The sequence below is a fragment of the Chelonoidis abingdonii genome, chromosome 3, assembly GCF_003597395.2.
Source record: "Chelonoidis abingdonii isolate Lonesome George chromosome 3, CheloAbing_2.0, whole genome shotgun sequence".
In the NCBI taxonomy this organism is placed as follows: domain Eukaryota; kingdom Metazoa; phylum Chordata; order Testudines; family Testudinidae; genus Chelonoidis; species Chelonoidis abingdonii.
The window spans coordinates 149262086-149274970 of NC_133771.1; positions in this window are offsets into that span (position 1 = coordinate 149262086).

Sequence of the window (12885 nt, forward strand, 5' to 3'; positions counted from 1 at the left end):
GATTTAGTGTGTCTAGTGAAGACCTGCTAAATCGATGGCTGATTGCTCTCCTGTTGATTTTGGTACTCCACTGGAACAAGAAGCATAAGGTAAGTCAATGGGAGAGTTTCTCCCGTTGACCCAGCATGGTGTAGACACTGCAATAAGTCAGCCTAAGGTATGTTGACTCCAACTATGTTATTCACACAGCTGGAGTTGCATAACTTAGGTCAACTTAGCCCTGTAGTGTAGACCTGCCCTTAGGGCTGAATTCTTCCACCCTTACTTAGTCTGAAGCATCTTACTCTGGGAATACTGTAGTCCCATTAAAATCCAACATGATTTCTCACGAAGGTCAGAGTCAAGCTCTTAATTACATTGCTATGCTATTTCTTCTGTTGTGTTGCTCTGTCAGTGCTGTTCCACTGACATACTAATAGAATCAAAGTTGCATGACTGCTGGGATTTCTACACCTGGAAGAACTTTTTATTTTTTTTTTTATAAAAGACACCCCCCTTCCCTTTTTCCTTTTCCTTAAAAAATTGTTAAACAAATATGTCTCCATAAAAGAAGAAAAAATGCATCAAAAGCAGAGGAATGTGACATAGAAATGTAATATATGAATCAGAAAACATTTTATCTACAATTTCTTCTTCTTTGGTCTCACTACTGCTAGTTTGCTAATAATGTATATCAATGTATTTTGTTAATACACATGCTATGTTGCCCATCAAGAATAACAAACCATTTGAAATAATACTGTTTAGTTGTAAGGTATTTTTGTATGTATAAAGTTTGTCCACTATATCCCCAAATTTGAAAGTTACTGATATGCAAATAGGCTTGATCCTAAAAACACTTCTTCCTGAGTGTAGTTCTTACTACCAGGAGAAGTCCCATTGTAGTCACTGCTCACGGTAGCAGCATTATGTAGTAAATGCTTGCAGGATTGAGGTCATCATTTTTATCTGTGCTAAATTAATGTATTTAAAGGAAGGTAAATAAGTTGATTGAAATATATGGCCTGGCTCTTGAGATAATAGCAGTTGACTGAATTCTTAGTGCACAGTTTAGCTAACGTTTTCAGCTATACTGATGCACACAGTTTAGATGGAAAGACTCCATATTTCTGGCTTCAGCTAGATTTAGTTAATGCTTCCAGGGCCAAGATAATTACAAGATGTTAGAACAGGGGTCGGCAACCTTTCAGAAGTGGTGTGCCGAATCTTCATTTATTAACTCTAATTTAAGGTTTCGAATGCCAGTAATACATTTTAACATTTTAGAAGGTCTCCTTCTATAAGTCTATAATACATTACTAAACTATTGTTGTATATAAAATAAATAAGGGTTTTAAAATGTTTAAGAAGCTTCATTTAAATTTAAAATTGCCACTGAAAATCAGCTCGTGTGCTGCGTTTGGCATGAGTGCCATAGGTTGCCTAACCCTGTGTTAGAACATTCATGTTGGGAGAGAACAGTCTGTGTTTGCTCCGCCATCCACCCAGCAGGGAAAGACAAGTTTAAAATGTGGATGGGGCTTCAGAGGTGGTTGCCTAGGGGAATGTGCTGAATCTGCTCATCCCCTGAGTACCTTGGACAGCCTGCTTTTCTAGCCAATGCCACCCATTTTGAAGCAGCACTGGCAGTCTATAGACTCCCTATGTTGTAAGTGCTGTGTGTCACTGCAACTCCCAGCCAGAGGGAATCTCAAGCATTAGGGGTCTTGTTCCATTAGTTACACTGGCAGAGGCCGGCATAACCCAGGGATAAATCAAGCTCAGCATGTAGAACATGGAGTAGTGTGATATACTCAGTGGTATGATGTGGCAGGTGATTTCTCAGTTTATTTAAACAACTTTCCTCTCCCTAAACTGCTACGTACCCAAGCCCCAGACACCTTTCTTTTTTAAACAAGCCTGATTAAGTAATAAAACTACAATACTACAGCAAAACAAATGATTTAGAATATCAGTCCCAGGAAAACATTATATAGATCTAGTCATTAGGTTTATGATTAGAAGCTCAAACCCAACCTAAGCATTTTGAGTTTGAGACCGATTGCTGATTCGCCAAATAAAATTAAGATTAATTTTCAATAATCAACACAGCAATATCAAGACTGATATGTGTTCCATTCCTACTCCCATTGAAATCAATTAGAATTTTGCCATTGGCTTCAATGGGAGCAGAATTGGGCTCTGAAATTTTAAAAACAACAAAAGTGTAGAATTCACATACAAATCGACACTCTAGGCTTACTTACAGCAGTGAAGGACTAATGAGTGAATCTTACAGATAATAAGATAAACAGACTAAGGTCTGAACTATGCTACAGAGTTAGGTTGACGCAAGACAGCTTATGTCGACCTAACTATGGAAGTGTTTACAATTAAATTTTGCTCCCGCTGACATAACTGCTCCACTACACTGACTTAACTCCTCCTCCATAGTGTAAAGTCAAGGTCAATGTAGTTAGGTCTACACAGCATCAGTGCAGGCACTTCATTGCTGATGTTGACTGTTACTGGCTTTCAGGAGCCACCCCACAATGCCCCACGCTGACAGTATAATCGATTTAAGTGCTCCTGGTCAGGATGTGCGCTGCTGACACAAGGAGTGAAATGTAGGCATTCATAAGCAATATACTTACTGTGGCAGCTGTATGCTGATGCACATTAGGTCGACTTAATTTTGTTTCGTAGACATGGCCTAAAAATAGCTAATACAATTACTCAGTAACAGTTTATTTTAGGAATCCATTAACTAATGCTAAATTAATATGGAGCTCCTTAATAAAGCTACATAGGCAACTCATATGAATACCAGGATGTGATTCTGATCTCATTTGCACCATTGAAAATCAGGAGTGATTCTGCAGAAGCCAACAATGTTACATCAGTGTAAGTGAGATATAAGAGTCAAGGCCCTGTTTAACTCCCACTCCCACTGACTGGAATGATAGTTGGACCAGGCTCTTAAATCAATTATCAAAGTATCATTATTACTGGTCAATATTAATGTGCAACTAATGCACCTACATTAAAAATAAAATCAAGTTGTTTTTTTTTCCAGAACCAGAACAACATTGCACAGTAGAGTATGTAATCTTGGGGCGTCACTTGAGGGAGACTCTATGCAAACTCAAATGAACACCAAATAAAAAGACATAATGCTGGCTCTAAAACATGCATGTAATCATTGTCAAGACAAATAGGCTGATCAGCGCTGCTAGATATTATGAGACAATGAAAGAATAGAGGTATATTACTGCTCCATATTTCTCATGACTGTTTACTTTTAAGAAAAGAATTTTTGGTGAGATATCAAAATTTTGATAAGTTTAAAAGAAAATATAATTGGAATGGGATGTTTTCTCTCCTCCAAAATAGGAAAGTCTGGCCATTACCTTATTTTTTTTTGTTTTTTTTGGTAAGTCAGCACCCTTTTATAAACAAGACAGAGCTCCAGGTAAATAGCAGTATGACAATGAGATGCAGTGGTGATTAATTTTAGACACAGGCCAGGGTAGATGGCCTAAAAGCACCTAGATTTTTATTATTGTAATACCATTACAGCAAAAGAAAACAAATGAATATAACTATGTCATATACATTTGTGTCTGGCTTTGAAAAACCTGGGATGGTCTGCTACCTGGATCTCCAGCCCTCCGAGAGATAAGAAATTCATACCTAGTTGCTATTTTCAAGGCCGGCTCCAGGGGTTTTGCTGCCCCAAGCAGCCCCTCCCCCCAAAAAAGCTACGATCTGTGGCAATTCAGTGGGAGGTCCTTCACTCTGAGGGGGAGTGAGGGACCCTCCGCTGAATTGCTGCCGAATACTTGAAAGTGCCGCCCTGCTCCGGAGTTGCCGCCCCAAGCACCTGCTTGATAAGGTGGTGCCTGGAGCCGGCCCTGGCTATTTTCTCTAGGCCAAATTGTGCAGACCTTACTCATGCTGATGAGTATTTACTCATTCTGTTAGCCACATTGAATTCAAGGCTCACTTGCATGAATAAAGGCTCATCAGTAGAGCTGGGAAAGGTGTTTTTGTGTTTTTGTTTTTGGTGGATGAATCATTTTTCAGTGAAAAAAACTAAGTTTTGGGTTGACTGAAACTATTCATTAATTCGGATCAAATTTGGCAAATAGCTCCAGCCCAAAAATAAATGGAGTTCTTTTTCAAAAAAGTCAAAATGTTTCACTTTGATATTGTTGATGTGAAAGGGCTTTGACTTTGTTTTGAAATCTTTTGTTTAGAAATTAAAAAGGGTATTAACACCCCCAAATTAAACAAAATGAAAGAAAAACAAACCAAAATAAAACGTTATTTTCAGATTGAATGAAATGTTTCATTTGACTCAAAGTGAATGTTTTAATTTTTGTTTTGTTTTGGGGAGAAACTGAAAAATTTCTGTTTTGAGTTGACAAGAAATAAACTTTTGGGGAGATTTTTTTTCAGTTTAGCCATTGAACCAAAAAATCACGTATTCTCATCAGTGTACAAACTCCACAGCCTGGCCCTCTGTTATTGCTGGCTCACCAGGGATTTTTCCAGGATGGGTTCAGGCCCTGATATGAGCCTTGCCCAGCATAGTGTGCTGTTAGCTAACCTATTAAATATGGGAGGCACAAGTAGCAGCAGTCCAAATGTGACCATTTCGGATCCAGTTGTCACAAGTTATACCCCCTTCCTATTGACTGCTAGTTATGCTTAGCTCCTATGGGTATATCTGCCCAGCACACCCATGGCTGGCTCGAGTCAGGTGACTCAGGCTCATCGGGCTCAAGTTGCGAGGCAGTAAAATTATTGTGTAGACGTTTGGGCTCCCAGGGGAGATTTCCAGAGTCATGGCTCCAGTCTGAGCCTGAATGTCTACACAGAAATGTTTAGCTCTGCAGCCCAAGCCCCACAAGCCCCTCCCAGGCAACCCTTCACTTGTAACTATGTGTCATAGTCCCCTCCTCTTTATGCTAGAAGGTAACATACTACTTTTTCATTACTTCTTTCACCTTCCCTGTCCTTAATCACTGCTTGCATTTCTCAGGTGAGATGTAACATTCCAACACTCCAGTGAGGTCTCATAATACTGAGGCCTACTTACATTTACAGAATAAACTTAAGAAAGCTTACTCAGATTTTCTAAAGTAAAATCATAAATAGTTAAAAGTAAACTACAGTAAAAAGTGAGTGAATATAGTACATAATTTTAAAACCAGGTTCTAAACAAAGAACAATGTACCATGAATTTTGCAAATTAACAAGTAAAGTGAACACTCAAAAAATTAAATCCCTTGCAATGGGTCTCACATGCATTAGTGCAAATTACTGGCATTTTATTGTATGCATTACTTCCTAGTAGCCTAGGTTTTTCATATGTTATCAGATAAATTCTATTATTATCACTGAAATAAAAAATAATAAATAATGACTGATGGTACTAATTAACAGTTGTGTTAAATAGAAAAATGAGGACTTTGTAAATATTAAGTCATGCTGTTATCTTCAAAGGTGCTGCTTGTCTATTAATATTGAAGTTCAAGAATTATTCATTATTTATCTATGTGTCCTTCAAATTTTAATGACCAGTAATGCCAGTTATTCATTATCATTCAAACACTGAATAAAGCATGCATCATTCTTTGGTTGGCTTCAGCTAATCATCTCTCTGTCTTAGGGCACACGGCACAGTTTTGTGGTTATGAGATGGGTATCAGGAGATATATAGAATTGGCTGCAGATTTTCCGTTGTAATATTTTCTAACCATCTAAACTATATATACATGCAATATGTTTTTCTTTGGCACTAAAATAACTACAGATGGCTGAGAGCTCAGGGGTGGCTAGAGCACTTTTTTAAAAACAAAATCATATTCTACAACAGCTTTACTACTGCCTTCTAACGCTGGTGTGCAGATATGTGAGATGGCATCTATTTGATCGGAAGTGAATCATCAATATCAATGCAGTATTTTGTCATGTGAGGCATGATGTACGTTCCCCAAAAGATTCTCCACATCTACCACAACTGATTCTGGGCAATAAAATCTGCTCCTGACACAGTCACAAGCCAAATAATTGGATGTACCACTTTCTTCAGGTCTATGCTGCAGATTTTTGCCTGCTTAGCTATGTCAGCTGGATGTGAAGAGGTGTGATTCCATATCAACATAGCAGTGCCAGCAGAAGGTCCTAGTATAGCTACAGTTATACTGGCAAAACTGTGCTTTTATATTTTAGCTTGTTGGGGCGGTTTTAGTATAATAGTAGTATGAAGCATAGCTTTGCTGGCATGGCTACCTCCATTCTTGAGTGCTTTGCCAGTATAGTATACTAGTATTCCTGTGCCAGTAAAGCACTTCCTAGTATAGACATGGCCAAAGTTTATGTACCAATATGAACATGCCATAATATGACATAGAGATAAAAGTTGGGTGAGGTAATTGGACCAACTACTGTTGGTGAGAGAGACAAGTTTTCGAGCCACACAGAGCTGTTCTTCAGGTCTGGGAAAGGTGCTCCCAGCATCACAGCTAAATGCGAGGTGGAACAGATTGTTTAGCATAAGTAGTTAGCGCATATTGTAGGGGACCCACATATCTGTAACCCCCCTCTTTTTGTCCTTCACCTTCAGAAGTTAATGGGCCACTCTATCTTGAATGGTCCCTTACAATACGTGATAACTGTTTACAATAAACAATCTGTTCCAACTTGCATTTTGCTGTGATTGGGCGCTGGTCCGCACTAGAAGTTCTACATCACTGCAGCTGCACTGATGCAGCTGAGCCACTGTAGCATGTCTGATGAAGATGCTCTATGCCGACAGGAGAGAATTCTTCCATCAGCATAATAAATCCAACCCCACAAGAGATAGTAGATATGTTGGCAGGAGAAGGTCTCCTGCCAACATAGCGCTGTTCACACTGGGGCCTAGGTCGGTGTAACTTATGTCACTCAGGGGATGGCTTATTCACACTCCTGAGTGATGTAAGTTATACCAAGGTAAGTGGCAGTGTAGACATGGCCTGGGAGTACCTTTCCCAGATCTGACTAAGAGCTCTGTGTGGTTCAAAAGCTTATCTCTCTCACCAACTGAAGTCAGTCCAATAAAAGATATTACCTCACCCATCTTGTCTCTCAAATCTGCTGGGACCGATGCAGCTATAGGAACCTTGAGTGCATAATATGATATAGACATAACTATAGAGGCAAACCTTTTTTAGTGTAGACTGGGCCTATGTTATGGTAGAACTGAAAAGGGTATATTTAAACAAAGACTTGAAATTAGTGAATAGCTCATTAGTGAATAGCTCTGAAAAGAGAAACAAACTGTAATTTTCTATTAACAGAAGTTTAAGCATACAAAACATGAATTAGTAGTGAGTTAAAACTATTCTGATTTATTAAAGCATTGTTTCAAAGGCTGCAACTTGTTTTTAATGAGACACCTGCAAAAGAGAAATACATTTACTCTTTTTTCTCTTTGTTAAAGATAAGAAAATGATAATTTTCCAAATTATATATTTTAAAACTACATGGACAATTTGCTTTCCTTTTTTAGTGACTTAAAACTATCTGTGATTGATATACAAGTTGGTTTGTTTTGAAAAACCTGTATCTAGGATTGAATAAGGTGCCACACTAAAATGAGATTGTTCTATAAAAAGAAAAAAGTAAAAAATGGGCCTGAATCCATTTTAGTTCTTTTGTAATGATGTTAAAAGCCTAGATGTTATTCTGATAGGCTTTAGATAAAAGGTTATTAAAGTGAAATTAGAAATACCGATGAATAGTATTTGGATAAAATGAAAAACTTTTTCATGGATTTTTGTTATACTTTAATGAGTGAGAGTTTGCTGTTTTTTAAGAGTATCAAATTGAAAAAGAACAGAATTGCCTTTACATGCTTGATTTTTAAACGCTGAATAATACAATGCAAAAATTTTCACATCTGATAAGTAACGAGAACTGGAAAGTCTCTTGTTAATGAATGATGTGATTTTATAAGGCTGAAAGGAAAACTGCTTTAATTTTAATACGGTTTGTGATACTGTGCAGATCCAAGCCCTTTCCCTCTCATAGAAATAGGGTCCTATCTTTCCTTGCAATTCTTAGCTATGAATGCTTCATAGAGTTAGGCACCTAAGGTGTTTTTTTCTTTGCAAGAAGTAGTGGGGGGAGGAGGACCTTCCCGCATAACCTTTAGTCTAATGGTTGGGGTTCTTGCCCAGGTTGGGAGACCCCTGGCTCAAGTCGTCCATCTACTTGAAGAGGAGGACAAAGGATTTGAGTAGAATCTGCCACTTCTCAAGTGAGTACCTGAGCCACTGGGCTATGGGATTTTCCAGTGCGGGGGCTCCCTCAGTCTTTCGTGGAAGCTGGAGTTGCCTACTGGATTAGGCCCCACATATGAGTTAGGCAGAGGAGTGCTTATCTTCCACTGGTAGGTGTATTGTACTGGCAGTTGGGGGAGATTGATGTCCAGACGCTTAGCGTGAGGCTATAGTGTGCATATTCAGAGGCAGAAACATCAGGACTTAGGGAGCTTTTACTGCTAAAATGTTGGCAGTGAGTGAGTTCTTAACCCTGTAGGTGCTTGTAGCAGTTGGGCAGGAGTTTTGTGAATCTCAGTAATGCCTAAAAACATGACTAAGTACCTTTGTGAATGTAGCCCTCCATGTCCAGGTCTTAAAGTGGTGTTCTGAGGTACACAGACAAGTATGATTACAATGGAATTTTGAACGATTAATTACCCTGAACAATGAATAATCAATGTGTTTTCAATTGGAGCTAAATATGGACTTAGATGCTTAACTGTAAGCAGCCAAGTTTGGAAGTGTTTGTTTCTTCATATGCTCAAGTGCACACGTCACCGGGACATTAACTCTTTTGTCATGAGCATTCTTCATTTATATATGATGAAATACAACGTTGGGCTGTGTTTTTGTTGTGTGTGTTTTCAAAGTTAAATAAATGAAATCCAGTTGCCCTGGATGTATTATTGAATAGCCATTTCCTAAAGGTACTAAACATCGTATAGAGTTCCACTCTTTTGTAAACTCTAGGACTAGAGGGCAGTGCTGGTTAATGTTCTTTCTCTGGTCTGGAATGGAAACCGACAGTGCTAATATTTCTTTCATGGTTCAGATCATCATCATCATAGCAGAAAACCTGTTTTGATAAAACTTAGCATGCCCTGTATATGAGCTGAATGCAAAGTGTAATGCAATTGAAGATTTATATTGTGTCTGGTCCCAGTGGTGCATGTAAAGGACCCCACTACACAGGAAAGGCTTAATAAGGGTTTATGGGTGCTTAAGTCTGTGTCCTGTGTGCGTGACTAAAGAGGGGAATAGGATTTACTGTTCTTGTTTGTTCAAATACCCCAAAGGATGTGTTTTGTCTTTAGAGACAGGGGCACCATTAAATAGGCATTCAATATTTTGTCCTGAAGGGTTTGAACTTGTGTATGTAGCACTTTGCTGTGAAAATGTGATCCTGCATCATCCATTGAAAGCACATTATTCCTTCTTTGGATTATACACTCAAATAAAGAACACTCCTGGCAGTTCTTGAATTTTCCTTCAATCTATGAAACTCTGAACACAAACAAAACCAAAGTTTATTATTAAAAAGATACAACCCCTCTCACCCTTTTCATAGGCCTTGGTACTATAATGCTCATTCTCTTCTCTTATATAAGGTTCGTAACCCTAAGAAGCCCGGTTAGAACTACATTTGTTAAAAAAAAATACCTCTACTATGTCAAAACAATGGGCTTCCTTGGAAAGGGTTGTGACAAAGCTGGTGTATACGTTTAAGCCTTGTTCCAGCACTTAGTCACCCATGGAACGTGAAAGGCTGGTTTTGTTATTAAAGCACCAGACTAGCACGTTGAAGGCCTATATTCAATTTCCAGCTTTGCTACTAACTTCCTGTGTGACCCTCAGCAAGCCATCTAAGCACTCCATGCCTCAGCTCCTGATCTCTGATGTAGGGATGATAATGCTTCCTTTCTCCTATCCTTTTCCTGCCTTGTCTACTTAAATTGTAAGCTCTTTGGGCCAGAACTCTTTCTGACTATGAAACAGTCCGGTGTCTTTGAAGATGGAGCATGTAGGTATATTCTTATTAATAACTTGAGGTACTCCATTGAAATCATTGGGGCTACTCATATGCTTAATTGCTTTATTGGCTCTGGGCTTTAGTTAACATTGTTAGCTATAAAGGGCATACTCGTGTTCCTGCTGAAGTGATTAACTTTATTCATGGATTTTAAAGCTAGTAGGGACCCTTCTGAACATCTCTTCTGACCTCCTGCATAACAGAGGTCATAGAATTTCACCTTATAATTCCTGCATCAAGCGAACATGTTTACACTCAACTAGAAGTTCTCTTTTAGAAAGACATCCGTGTTTGATTTAAAGGCTTCAAGTTATGGACAGTCTACCAAATCTCTATGTTAATGACATCGTTTGTTGTTAATTTGTGCTTTATTTCTAGTCTGAATTTGTCAAGCTTCAGCTTCTGGACGCTAGATCTTGTTTTGTCTTTGTTTGCTAGCTTAAATAAACCTCTATTATAAGAAAAATTATTCCCACATAGGTAATTATAGCTTGAGATCAAGTCATTTTTAACCTTCTTTCAGATAAACTAAATAGATCAAACATCCTTCAGCCTGTCACTGTAATGCTGTCAAGAACTTGCATCGTTCTTGTAGTTCTTTTCAGAACTCTTTCCAATTTGTCAACATCCCTTTTTGAAGTCTGGACATCAGAATAGGCCAAAGCATTTTGAATGAAAAAGGAAGAATATTATTATAATCAAGCCTTGATAAAGGTATAAGCAGTGTTAATGTTTTTTTCATCAGTCAAGGTTGATATATTTTCTGCTGTGCAATAATTATTTTGCTAATAATTTGCTGATGTAGAAGTCTCTAGGAAAACCAATCAAGCATGTAACCTCTCCAGGACTGTTTTTAGCAGTAAAATATTTGATACTTTAGGCAACATTTCATAATGCCAGAGAGTTTAGCAAGACCGCAGAAGAAGTATTTTCTCAAAGAAAAGGGTAGAATGGACAAGGAGAGGAAGAGAGAAAAACGAGGACAATCAGTTTAGAAAAGGTAGAGGGAAGGGAAGGTTGAAACAGGAGGAGGGGATCAGAACACTTTTTCTTTACCTTTGCTTTTCATCTTTCTGCCCATCCAATTTGTCTTTTCCATTTTTTTCTCTGCCTTCCCTTTATTATTCTCTGTTCCTTTTTCCTTGCCCCTCTCACCTCACAAATATTTATTTCTGTTTTTTTTTAAATCTAATGATATTTTAAAACCACTACAGCAAAACTACAAGTTTCTCCCCTCTGCACCTACAACCACCTCTACTCCCCTCTCTGCCTTTATCAGTGGCCTGGTCTACACTACGCGTTTAAATCGATTTAAAGAGCGTTAAATTGATTTAACGCTGTACCCATCCACACTACAACGCCCTTTATATTGATATAAAGGGCTCTTTAAATCGATTTCTGTACTCCACCCCGAGAGAAAGGAGTGCGCTAAATTGATATTTAAAAATTCAGAGTACTGGTAGTGTGGAGGAAATCAACGTTATTGGTCTCCGGGCGGTATCCCACAGTGAACCACTAGACCGCTCTGGTCAGCAATCTGAACTCAGGATATTGAGGCGGGCAGGTTAAACAGGAAACCCCGAACTTTTGAATTACAGTTTCCCTGCTTGGCCCAGCGGTGGAGCTCTGATCAGAACGGGTGGCGATGCGTCTCAATCCAATAAAGTTAGTCTGCCAGCATGCATGGACGTATCGGTGAGATACTAGAACCTGATCGCTGTATGGGGACAAATCTGTTTTGTATCAGAAGCTCCGTTACAGAACACGAAATGCCAAAGCGTTGAAAAAAAAAACTCACTAGGATACATCAGACCTGCATGACAGTAGTAACAGGAAGCCAGAGACTCAAATGAGACGCTCAGGAGGGAGGGAGGGGTACTGAGGACTCAGCTATCCCACAGTCCCCGCAGTCTCTGAAAAGTATTTGCATTCTGGCTGAGCTCAATGTCTTGTAGGTTCAAACACAGTGTCTGCATGGTTCAGGAACAGCTTCTCAGTTTCTTCCCCCCCCACATGAAAGAAAAGGGAAAGAAATCATTCCTGACTACTTTCAATGTCACCCTATGTGTACTGATGCTGCTAGTAGAACGCGATGCTACAGCAGTAAAGAGCAGTATCCGCTCCTCTCCTCTCCCCTCCCCGGTGGTAGACGGTGCTGTAGGACTGCCCACCATCCTGAGAACCCATGCCTGATAATTGCTCAATATCATGAGGGAATGATTCCTGGTTACTCCCAGTAGATGGACAGAAGCTAATAAGCATCTTCGTCATTAGCAAGTGGGCTCACCCCCCTCCCTTTCCAGTGTAAAGAAAAGTCCGTACGTGACCTGACTTCATAGCCCGGAGGCTGCCTCCAAGTCTCTGTTTCTTTTCCTGCATTCTTTATAACTCATGACACAAATGTGGGAGGACACTGCCACGGTAGCCCAGGAAGGTTGGGGAGGAGGGAAGCAATGGGTGCATTGTGCAGGGGCACCCCCATGATACTGACACGGAGCAGCTGGTGCTCTCTGATACACTGGTTCTCTAATACATCTGCCTCTTATTCTAGCAGGACGAACTCTATTTTAGAAACTATAAGGGGGGATTGACTCAGTCCCAAGTGAGTCAACCAATTTTGCTAGCCAGGGGCACTCATGAAGCACGGACAGTACAGAGAGGGAGAGATAACCGTCATCTCATTGCCAGTTACTCCGGCAGTAGATGGTACAAAACAACCAGTAACTGCTATCATTGCAAAAACAAGTGAATGCTGCTGTGTAGCGCTGGAGTATCGCCTCT